This window comes from Mustelus asterias, unplaced genomic scaffold (assembly GCF_964213995.1).
Source record: "Mustelus asterias unplaced genomic scaffold, sMusAst1.hap1.1 HAP1_SCAFFOLD_286, whole genome shotgun sequence".
Classification (NCBI taxonomy): domain Eukaryota; kingdom Metazoa; phylum Chordata; class Chondrichthyes; order Carcharhiniformes; family Triakidae; genus Mustelus; species Mustelus asterias.
The window spans coordinates 453,305-466,237 of record NW_027590251.1 but is presented as its reverse complement, the minus strand read 5'-3'; positions in this window follow the sequence as shown (position 1 = coordinate 466,237).

The window sequence follows — 12,933 nt, the reverse complement described above, 5'->3', positions numbered from 1 at the left end:
TGGGAGTGTTTGATGGGGACAGTGTACAGCAAGCTTTACTCTATATCTAACCCCGTGCTGTACCTGTTCTGGGAGTGTTTGATGGTGACAGTGCAGAGGGAGCTTTACTCTGTATCTAACCCCGTGCTGCACCTGTCCTGGGTGTGTTTGATGGGGACAGTGTACAGCGAGCTTTACTCTGTATCTAATCCTATGCTGTATCTGTCGCAGGAGTGTTTGATGGTGACAGTGCAGAGGGAGCTTTACTCTGTATCTAATCCCGTGCTATATCTGTCGCAGGAGTGTTTGATGGTGACAGTGCAGAGGGAGCTTTACTCTATATCTAACCCCGTGCTGCACCTGTCCTGGGAGTGTTTGATGGGGACAGTGTGGAGGGAGCTTTACTCTGTATCTCACCCCGTGCTGCACCTGTCCTGAGTGTGTTTTAATGGGGTCAGTGTACAGGGAGCTTTACTCTGTATCTAATCCCGTGCTGTATCTGTCCTGGGTGTGTTTGATGGGGACAGTGTAGAGGGAGCTTTACTCTGTATCTAACCCCGTGCTGTACCTGTTCTGGGAGTGTTTGATGGTGGACAGTTTAGAGGGAGCTTTACTCTGTATCTATCCCCGTGCTGTCACTGTCCTGGGAGTGTTTGAAGGGGACAGTGTAGAGGGAGCTTTACTTTGTATCTAACCCCGTGCTGTACCTGTCCTCGGAGTGTTTGATGGGGATAGTGTAGAGGGATCTTTATTTTCTACCTAATCCGGGGCTGTATCTGTCCTGGGAGTGTTTGATGCGGACAGTGTCGAGGGAACTTTACACTGTATCTAACCCCGTGCTGTACCTGTCCTGAGTGTGTTTAGTGGGGACAGTTTGGAGTGACCTTTACTCTGTATCTAACCCCGTGCTGTACCTGTCCTGGGAGTGTTTGAAGGGGACAGTGTAGAGGGAGCTTTACTGTGTATCTAACCCCGTGCTGTACCTGTCCTCGGAGTGTTTGATGGGGATAGTGTAGAGGGAGCATTACTCTGTATCGTACCCCGTGCTGTACCTGTCCTGGGAGTGTTTTTTGGGGAGAGTGGCGAGGGAGCTTTACTCTGTGTCTAACTCCATGCTGTATCAATCCTGGGAGTGTTTGATGTGGGACAGTGTAGAGGGAGCTTTACTATGTATCTAACCCCGTGGTGCACCTGTCCTGGGAGTGTTTGATGGGGGACAGTGTAGAGGGAGCTTTTCTCTGTATCTAACCCCGTGCTGTATCTGTCCTGGGAGTGTTTGATGGGGACAGTGTCGAGGGAGCTTTTCTCTGTATCTAACCCCGTGCTGTATCTGTCCTGGGTGTGTTTGATGGGGATAGTGGAGAGGGACCTTTCCTCTGTATCTAACCCCGTGCTGTACCTGTCCTGAGTGTGTTTGATGGGGACAGTGTAGAGGGAGCTTTACTTTGTATCTAACCCCGTGCTGTACCTGTCCTCGGAGTGTTTGATGGGGACAGTGTAGAGGGATCTTCATTTTCTACCTAATCCGGGGCTGTATCTGTCCCGGGAGTGTTTGATGGGGACAGCGTAGAGGGAGCTTTACTCTGTATCGAACCCCGTGCTGTACCTGTCCCGGGAGTGATTTTTGGGGACAGTGTCGAGGGAGCTTTACTCTGTGTCTAACGCCATGCTGTACCTGTCCTGGGAGTGTTTGATGTGGGACAGTGTAGAGGGAGCTTTACTCTGTATCTAACCCCGTGCTCTATCTGTCCTGGGAGTGTTTGATGGGGGACAGTGTAGAGGGAGCTTTACACTGTATCTAACCCCGTGCTGCACCTGTCCTGGGTGTGTTTGATGGGAACAGTGTAGAGGGAGTTTTCCTCTGTATCTAACCCCGTGCTGTATCTGTCCTGGGAGTGTTTCATGGGGACAGTGTAGAGGGAGTTTTCCTCTGTATCTAACCCCGTGCTGCACCTGTCCTGAGTGTGTTTCATGGGGACAGTGTACAGGGAGCTTTACTCTGTATCTAACTCCGTGCTGTATCTGTCCTTTGAGTGTTTGATGGGGGACAGTGTAGAGGGAGCTTTACTCTGTATCTAATCCCGTGCTGTATCTGTCCTGGGAGTGTTTGATGGGGGACAGTTTAGAGGGAGCTTTGCTCCGTATCTCACCCCGTGCCAGACCTGTACTGGGAGTGTTTGATGGGGAACAGTTTAGAGGGAGCTTTACTCTGTATCTATCCCCGTGCTGTACCTGACATCGGAGTGTTTGATGGGGATAGTGAAGAGGGATCTTTATTCTGTATCTAATCCCGGGCTGTATCTGTCCTGGGAGTGTTTGATGGGGACAGCGTAGAGGGAGCTTTACTCTGTATCGAACTCCGTGCTGTACCTGTCCTGGGAGTGTTTTTTGGGGATAGTGTCGAGGGAGCTGTACTCTGTATCTAACCCCGTGCCGTACCTGCCCCTGGAGTGTTTGATGCGGACTGTGTCTAGGGAGCTTTACTCTGTATCTAACCCCGTGCTGCACCTGTCCTGGGTGTCTTTGATGGGGACAGTGTACAGCGAGCTTTACTCTGTATCTAACCCCGTGCTGTACCTGTCCTGGGATTGTTTGATGGGGACGGTGTCGAGGGAGTTTATTCTGTATCTAACCCCGTGCTGTACCTGTCCTGAGTGTGTTTAGTGGGGACAGTTTAGAGTGACCTTTACTCTGTATCTAACCCCGTGCTGTACCTGTCCTGGGAGTGTTTGAAGGGGACAGTGTAGAGGGAGCTTTACTCTGTATCGAACCCCGTGCTGTACCTGTCCTGGGAGTGTTTGTTGGGGACAGTGTCGAGGGAGCTTTACTCTGTGTCTAACTCCATGCTGTATCAATCCTTGGAATGTTTGATGTGGGACAGTGTAGAGGGAGATTTACTCTGTATCTAACCCCGTGCTGTAACTGTCCTGGGTGTCTTTGATGGGGACAGTGTCGAGGGAGCTTTACTCTGTATCTAACCCCGTGCTGTATCTGACCTGGGAGTGTTTGATGGGGAGAGTGTCGAGGGAGCTTTACTCTGTATCTAACCCCGTGCTGCACCTGTCCTGAGTGTGTTTGATGGGGACAGTGTAGAGGGAGCTTTACTCTGTATCTAAGCCTGTGCTGCACCTGTCCTGGGAGTGTTTGATGGGGACGGTGTAGAGGGAGCTTTACTCTGTATCTAACCCCGTGCTTTACCTGTCCTGAGTGTGTTTGATGGGGACAGTGTACAGCGAGCTTTACTCTGTATCGAATCCCGTGCTGCACCTGTCCTGGGAGTGTTTCATGGGGACAGTGTAGAGGGAGCTTTCCTCTGTATCTAACCCCTTGTTGTACCTGTCCTGGGATTGTTTCATGGGGACAGTGTCGAGGGAGCTTACTCTGTATCTAACCCCGTGCTGTACCTGCCCTGGGAGTGTTTTATGGGGACGGTGTAGAGGGAGATTTACTCTGTATCTAACCCCGTGCTTTACCTGTCCTGAGTGTGTTTGATGGGGACAGTGTACAGCGAGCTTTACTCTGTATCTAATCCCGTGCTGCACCTGTCCTGGGAGTGTTTCATGGGGACAGTGTAGAGGGAGCTTTACTCTGTATCTAACCCCTTGTTGTACCTGTCCTGGGGTTGTTTCATGGGGACAGTGTCGAGGGAGCTTTACTCTGTATCTAACCCCGTGCTGTATCTGTCCTGGGAGTGTTTGATGCGGACAGTGTCGAGGGAGCTTTACTCTGTGTCTAACCCTGTGCTGCACCTGTCCTGAGTGTGTTTGGTGGGGACAGTGTAGAGGGAGCTTTTCTCTGTATCTAACCCCGTGCTGCACCTGTCCTGGGAGTGTTTGATGGGGACGGTGTATAGCAAGCTTTACTCTGTATCTCACCCCATGCTGTATCTGTCGCAGGAGTGTTTGATGGTGACAGTGCAGAGGGAGCTTTACTCTGTATCTAACCCCGTGCTGCACCTGTCCTGGGAGTGTTTGATGGGGACAGTGTAGAGGGAGCTTTACTCTGTATCTAACCCCGTGCTGTACCTGTCCTGGGATTGTTTGATGGGGACGGTGTCGAGGGAGTTTATTCTGTATCTAACCCCGTGCTGTACCTGTCCTGGGAGTGTTTGAAGGGGACAGTGTAGAGGGAACTTTACTCTGTGTCGAACCCCGTGCTGTACCTGTCCTGGGAGTGTTTTTTGGGGATAGTGTCGAGGGAGCTTTACTCTGTATCTAACCCCGTGCTGTACCTGTCCTCGGAGTGTTTGATGGGGACAGCGTAGAGGGAGCTTTACTCTGTATCGAACCCCGTGCTGTACCTGTCCTGGGATTGTTTGTTGGGGACAGTGTCGAGGGAGCTTTACTCTGTGTCTAACTCCATGCTGTATCAATCCTTGGAATGTTTGATGTGGGACAGTGTAGAGGGAGATTTACTCTGTATCTAACCCCGTGCTGTAACTGTCCTGGGTGTCTTTGATGGGGACAGTGTCGAGGGAGCTTTACTCTGTATCTAACCCCGTGCTGTATCTGACCTGGGAGTGTTTGATGGGGACAGTGTCGAGGGAGCTTTACTCTGTATCTAACCCCGTGCTGCACCTGTCCTGAGTGTGTTTGATGGGGACAGTGTAGAGGGAGCTTTACTCTGTATCTAAGCCTGTGCTGCACCTGTCCTGGGAGTGTTTGATGGGGACGGTGTAGAGGGAGATTTACTCTGTATCTAACCCCGTGCTTTACCTGTCCTGAGTGTGTTTGATGGGGACAGTGTACAGCGAGCTTTACTCTGTATCGAATCCCGTGCTGCCCCTGTCCTGGGAGTGTTTCATGGGGACAGTGTAGAGGGAGCTTTCCTCTGTATCTAACCCCTTGTTGTACCTGTCCTGGGATTGTTTCATGGGGACAGTGTCGAGGGAGCTTTACTCTGTATCTAACCCCGTGCTGTACCTGTCCTGGGAGTGTTTGATGGGGACGGTGTAGAGGGAGATTTACTCTGTATCTAACCCCGTGCTTTACCTGTCCTGAGTGTGTTTGATGGGGACAGTGTACAGCGAGCTTTACTCTGTATCTAATCCCGTGCTGCACCTGTCCTGGGAGTGTTTGATGGGGACAGTGTAGAGGGAGCTTTACTCTGTATCTAACCCCTTGTTGTACCTGTCCTGGGATTGTTTCATGGGGACAGTGTCGAGGGAGCTTTACTCTGTATCTAACCCCGTGCTGTACCTGTCCTGGGAGTGTTTGATGCGGACAGTGTCGAGGGAGCTTTACTCTGTGTCTAACCCTGTGCTGCACCTGTCCTGAGTGTGTTTGATGGGGACAGTGTACAGCGAGCTTTACTCTGTACCTAATCCCGTGCTTCACCTGTCCTGGGAGTGTTTCATGTGGACAGTGTAGAGGGAGCTTTACTCTGTATCTAGCCCCTTGTTGTACCTGTCCTGGGATTGTTTGATGGGGACGGTGTAGAGGGAGCTTTACTCTGTATCTAACCCCGTGCTTTACCTGTCCTGAGTGTGTTTGGTGGGGACAGTGTCGAGGGAGCTTTTCTCTGTATCTAACCCCGTACTGTATCTGTCGCAGGAGTGTTTGATGGTGACAGTGCAGAGGGAGCTTTACTCTGTATCTAACCCCGTGCTGCACCTGTCCTGGGAGTGTTTGATGGGGACAGTGTGCAGCGAGCTTTACTCTGTATCTAATCCCATGCTGTATCTGTCCTGGGTGTGTTTGATTGGGACAGTGTAGAGGGAGCTTTACTCTGTATCTAATCCCGTGCTGCACCAGTCCTGGGAGTGTTTCATGGGGACAGTGTCGGGGGAGCTTCTCTCTGTATCTAACCCCGTGCTGTATCTGTCCTCGGTGTGTTTGATGGGGACAGTGTAGAGGGAGCTTTCCTCTGTATCTAACCCCGTGCTGCACCTGTCCTGAGTGTGTTTGATGGGGACAGTGTACAGCGAGGTTTACTCTGCATCTAACCCCGTGCTGTACCTTTCCTGAGTGTGTTTGGTGGGGACAGTGTAGAGGGAGCTTCACTCTGTATCTAACCCCGTGCTGTACCTGTCCAGGGAGTGTTTGATGGGGGACAGTGGAGAGGGAGCTTTCCTCTGTATCTCACCCCGTGCTGCACCTGTCCTGAGTGTGTTTGATGGGGGACAGTGTACTGCGAGCTTTACTCTGTATCTAACCCCGTGCTGCACCTGCCCTGAGTGTGTTTGATGGGGGACAGTGTACAGCGAGCTTTACTCTGTATCTAACCCCGTGTTGCACATGTCCTGAGTGTGTTTGATGGGGACAGTGTACAGCGAGGTTTACTCTGTATCTAACTCCGTGCTGTACCTGTCCTGAGTGTGTTTGGTGGGGACAGTGTAGAGGGAGGTTTTCTCTGCATCAAAACACTTGATGAATCCACTCTTCGATCGCTTCAATGTGGGAACAAACAGGGATCTAATTTTATCCAGTCATTGGATAGAGTTCTTGGGGCTAAAGTGGGATCAGGATGTTGAATTTGATGATCAGCCATGATCATAATGAATGTTGGAGCAGGCTGGAAGGGCCGAATGGCCTCCTCCTGCTTCTAGTTTGTGTGTTTATAAATGATGAAAAGGCAGCAGCAGTGGGAGTTCAATATGTGTGGATATTTCACAGCTTGAATCACACAATACACACAGCAATGTCGCTGATATCTTGGAAATGCTGCAAATGTTGTCAAACACAATACGCAGGGCACCTTAATGTTGCAGTGTTACCCCCAAACTGTCATCCCACAGGGTCAACATTTCTGTACAATGTGAGTGAACCGTAAGTTAATATAGTTCAGTTTCAATGTTTAAAATAACCAGTCACTTTTCTGTGGCTGCTTTGGGAATGTCAGTGGAATGTAGTTCACAGTAAAGTGTGAACAATTGTATTGGGGAATAATTGGAAGCAGTTTCCATTGAGAGCTTCCTGCATTCTGGAAATGTGTGTGATCTATTCAGAGATTGGAAATGATGGATGAATAAAGATACAGTTCTTTGTTACTGACATTAGATTGTGACTCTTGAAGTTTCACCAGTTCCATGTGCTGAGAGAAAGGAATGATTAAGCAACATCCAGCATTCAAATTCTTCAAAGAAGTTTAAAAGGCAGTGAAAGACTGAATACACAAACTCTGAGACAGACAGACACAACTGTATCCACAGCTTAAACCTCATGTTTGAATCTGCAGAGATGAGATCACGGTTGGAATAAACACTGGGATGCTGAGCAATTTGAGTTCTGTTTTTCCTAAAAGTCAATCTAAAAATCTGCAATTAAAAATTCCTTGGACAGAGCAGAGGGGATTTTACTCTGTGTGTTGTGTTTGGGTTGGAAGTGTTTTCTGAGCAGGGTGGTACAATGGCACAGTGGTTGGCACTGCTGCCTCACAGCGCCAGGGACCCGGGTTCAATTCCAGCCTCGGGTGACTGTCTGTGTGGAGTTTACACATTCTCCCCGTGTCTGCGTGGGTTTCCTCCGGGTGCCCCGGTTTCCTCCCACACTCCAAAGGTGTGCGGTTTAGGTTGATTGGCCATGCTAAATTGCCCCTTTGTGTCCAGGGATGTGTAGGTTCGGGGAATTAGCTCTGGTAAATGCATGGGGTTATGCGGATAGATGCTCTTTCGGAGAGTCAGTACAGACCCGATAGGCTGAATGGCCTCCTTCTGCACTGTGGTGATTGTATGGTTTTTGTGTCTATGAAGATTTCCTCTGAAACACTGGGATTGAGGTTAAGGAGTGATTTAATGAAACCCTTCAAAATAATAAGCGAAATGGAGAGGGTTAATAAAGAAGAAAGCTAAAAGCAAAATACTGCAGATGCAGGAATCATGGGTGGCACAGAGGTTAGCACTGCTGCCTCAGAGCGCCAGGGACCCAGGGTCGATTCCAGGCTTGGGTCACTGTCTGTGCAGAGTCTGTACATTCTCCCCGTGTCTGCGTGGGTTTCCTCCGGCTGCTCCACTTTCCCCCCACAGTTCGAAAGACCCGGTGGTTAGGGTGCATTGGCCATGCTAAATTCTCCCTCAGTGTCGCCGAACAGGCGCTGAAACAAAAACAGAAAATCTCAGCAGGTTTTAATGCAGTGAAACGCATTAAACAGCATCTGTGGAGAGGGAATGGAGCCAATGTTTCGAGTCAGGATGACCCACAGATGCTGATAAAGAGGAACATTTTCTGCTGGTTGGGGAGTCCAGGACTTGGGGGACATTTGATTTTAGACAATGTTTAGTATTTCAGACTTTTAGGAGTGAAATGAACAAACACTTTGCCACGTGGAACTTACAAAGAAACATAGAAAATAGGAACAGGTGGAGGCCATTCAGCCCTTCCATCCTGCTCTGCCATCCATTGTGACCATGGCTGATCATGGTTTCCTCCGGGTGCTCCGGTTTCCTCCCACAGTCAAAAGATGCCCAGGTTGGTTGATTGGCCGTGACAAATTGACCCTAGTTTCGGGGGGGATCAGCAGGGTAAATGTGTGGTGTTACGGGGATAGGGTGGGATTGTTGTTGGAGCAGGCTCGATGGGCCGAATGGTCTCCTCCTGTTCCTATTTGCGACGTTTCTTTGTAAGTGTCAGGTACAATCTGCGACTGTACATCTTGTGTGTGTCTCAGTGTCAGCTCTGAAACCTGTACAGCACAATCCCATCCTGTTTCAGTCCCAGTCTGCCTCTGTATCTGTATCTCTCCCTCTGAAATTTGCTTGTCCTTTTCCTGCATAAGACTGACTACATTTCCAAAGGGCTGGATTCATACAATAAAACAGCAAGCTTTCTTCAAACGATGGTTTGCAAATGTTGGTGAGCTCAGTACACGTGGTACATTAATGTTACAATGAGATAGAATCTGTATTCAGACAACTGTCATCCCAGAGACTCCAAACTTCACCGTGTTAACATTCTGACCAAACTTGCTTTCCATAAAGCAAGGCTGACAAATTCCAATCCTCCTTTTCCGATGCGCTCTGACTAATATATTTCTTTCACTCACTATCTCTCGGTCCCCCTCTTGATCTTTGTCACTCCCTTTTTCTCACTCACTCAGTCTGTGTTTTCTCTGAATCTCTCTCTCTCTCCCTCTGAGAATCTAGAATGAAACATCAGTCAGCTTTTTTAGGTTTGTTCACAGTGAGCAATTTTCTTCAATGCTTTCTCAGATAAGGAGAGCAAAACTGTACACAATACTGCAGGTGTGGTCTCACTGAGGCCCTGTACAGCTGCAGTAAGACATCCTTGCTCCTGGACTCACATCCTCTTGCAAAGAAGGACAACATCCCATTGGTCTTCCTAACTGCTTGCTTACCTGCACGCTCACTTCCAGTGACTGGTGTATAAGGACATCCAGGTCCCTTTGTACACCATCATTCCCAATCTATCACCATTTAACCTATACTCTGCCATTCTGTTTCTCCGTTCAAAGTGGAAAACGTCACATTTATCCACATGTGTGGTGTGTGAGTTTGTGTCCAAATACAGTCAAACTAAGACACAAACTGGGGCTTTAACCACACACACAGTGTTGTGTACAGTTTTATCCTCTTACCTAAGGAAATACATTCTTGTTGAGAGACTTCAATGACGTTTCACTGCATTAATTCCAGGGGTGGAGGGAGTGTCCCCTGAGGAAAGATTCAATAGACTGGACTTTTATTTTATGCACTTTGGAAGAATGAGAGGTGATCTCATTCAAACTCAGAGAGTTCTTACAGGGCCCAGCGGGGTAGAGACATAAAGATTTACACATTGGAAACAAGCCCTTTGGCCAAACTTGTCCATGCCACCCAGATTTTACCATTAAGCTAGTACCATTTGCCTGTTTGACATATATCCCTCCATACCAATCTTCCCAATATAACTGTCTAAATGCTTTCTTAAATATAAAATTGTACCCGCCGCTACTACGACCTCTGGCAGCTTGTTCCAATTCCTCACCACCCTCTGTGTGAAAAGAATTGCCCTCTGGACCCTCTCCTCTCTCACCTTAAACCTGTGCCCTCTGGTTTTAGACTCCTCTCCCTTTTGGAAAAGATGTTGACGAGCTTATCAAAGGACAACAAAAATTACAGCACAGGAACAGGCCCTTCGGCCCTCCAAGCCTGCACCGACCATGCTGCCTGACTGAACTAAAAACCCCTACCCTTCCGGGGACCGTATCCCTCTATTCCCATCCTATTCATGTATTTGTCCAGACACTCCGTAAAACTCACGATTGTGTCTGCTTCCACTACCTCCCCGGCAGTGAGTTCCAGGCACCCACCACCCTCTGTGTAAAAAACATGCCTCGTACATCTCCTTTAAACCTTGCCTCTCGCACCTGAAACTTATGCCCCCGAGTAATTGACTCTTCGACCCAGAGAAAAAGCTTCTGACTATCCACTCTGACCATGCCCCTCATAATCTTGTAGACTTCTACCAGTTCACCCCTCAACCTCTGTCGTTCCAATGAGAACAAATCAAGTTTCTCCAACCTCTCCTCAGAGCTAATGCCCTCCATACCAGGCAACATCCTGGTAAATCTTTTCTGAATCCTCTCCAAAGCCTCCACATTTTTCTGGCAGTGTGTCGATCAGAATTGAACACTATATTCCAAGTGCGGATTAACTGAGGTTCTATAAAGCTGCTATATTTATGCCTCATTATTTTATAGACCTCTATAAGACCACGCCTAAGTCAACTCAAGGACAAAAAGTCCCAGACTATCCAGCCTCTCATTATAACTCAAACCATCAAGACCCTGTAGCATCCCAGTAATTCTTTTGTGCGCACTTTCTGGTTTAATAATATCCTTTCTATAATAGGGTGACCAAAACAATACACAGCATTCCAAGTGTGGTCTTACCAATGCCTTGTATAACTTCAACAAGACGTCCCAACACCTGTATTCCATGTTCTGACCAATGAAACCAAGAGTGTGGAATGCCTTCTTCACCACTCTATCCACCTGTGACTCCACTTTCAAGGAGTTATCAATCTGTACCCCGAGATCTCTTTGTTCTGTAACTCTCACCAACACCCTACCATTAACTGAGTAAGTCCTGCGTTGGTTCAATCCACCAAAATGCATCACCTCGCATTTATCTAAATTAAACTCCATCTGCCATTCATCAGCCCACTGGCCCAATTGATCAAGATCCCGTTGCAATCCTAGATAACCTTCTTCACTGTCCACTATGCCATAAATGTTGGTGTCATTTGCAAACGTACGAACCATGCCTCCTAAATTCTCATCCAAATCATTAATATAAATGACAAATAACAGTGGACCCAGCACCGATCCCTGAGGCACCCCACTGGTCACAGGCCTCCAGTTTGACAAAAAAACAACCCTCTACAACAACCTTCTGTCATCAAGCCTATTTTATATCAATTTGGCTACCTCACCCTGGATCCCGTGAGATTTAACCAAATCCTGTCTGCTTTTGTTTTGAAATGTTTACATTTTTTAACACTGAAACCTCTTGCCCTTGTTGGGAATATCAGTGCGGTTTGAGAAAAGCAAACACTGATCCCACACTCAACACCCCCCAACACAGGACTGAGCAGAGAGTGTGAAATGTGACTGGTGTGAGTGTGGATTGTCTTTTAAAAGTGGGTAAGAAACACTCCCCCATTTTCAAATCTTTACCTTGCTGATGTAGCGTCTCGGACTCCCCTGTCACTCACTATCCATCTGAATTAATCTCTATTCCTCACTGTCTAACTGTTACTCTCTGCATTGCTCCCTCTCCCTATCTTTCTGTTACTCTGCATCGCTCCATCTCTCTCTCTCTTCCTCTCTCTCTCTATCCCTCTCATCCACCATGTTGTTTATCGTTAAGGGGTCTAATCACGGAGAATTCAAACATTCTTTCTGTTTCTGTCTTGGCAGAATTAGCAACATGAGTGGAGATTTCACGACTGCATTCACACAATACAGACAGAACGCTGGTGAGCTCAGTACACGTGGTACCTGAATGTTACAATAAGATAGAATCTGTATTCAGACAACTGTCACCCCACAGGGTCCAAACTTCACCGTGTTAATTTGATTTGATTTGATTGATTTGTATTGGGATGCAGTGAAAAGTATTGTTTCTTGTGCGCTATACAGACAAAAAATTCCGTACGTAGAGTACACAGGGAGAAGGAGAGGAAAGGGTGCAGAATATAGTGTTGCAGTTACCGATAGGGTGTGGAGAAAGATCAGCTCACACACACACTCTCTCTCTCACACACACACTCTCTCTTACACACTCTCAGACACACACATAATCTCACACACACACATACACACACTCTCTCTCACACACACACACTCTCTCTCTCACACACACACACTGTCACACACACTCTTTCACGCTCACACACTCTCGAACACATGCACTCTCTCACACAGACACACACACACCCACACATACACGCGCTCTTTCTCTCACACACAAGACTCTCTCTCATACACACGCGCACTCTTACGCACTCACACATACACACGCTCTCTCTCTTACATACACACTCTCTCTCACACACGTACTTTCTCTCTCACACACACACTCTCTCTCACACACGTACTCTCTCTCTCTCACACACACACTGTTATGCTCACACACTCTCTCATGCACTCTCTCACACTCTCTCACATATACACTCTCTCACACACACTCACACACACAGTCTCTCTCTCGCACACTCTCTGTCTCTCTCAAACACTGTCTCTCACACATTCCCTCTCTCTCTCACACACACACAAACACGCACATATTCTCTCTCACTCGCACACAATGATGGGGACAGTGTAGAGGGAACTTTACTCTGTATCTAACCCTGTGCTGTACCTGTCCTGGGAGTGTTTGATGGGGGCGGTGTAGAGGGAGCTTTACTCTGTATCGAAACCCGTGCTGTACCTGAACTGAGTGTGTTTGGTGAGGACAGTTTAGAGGGAGCTGTACTCTGTATCTAACCCCGTGCTGTACCTGTCCTGAGTGTGTTT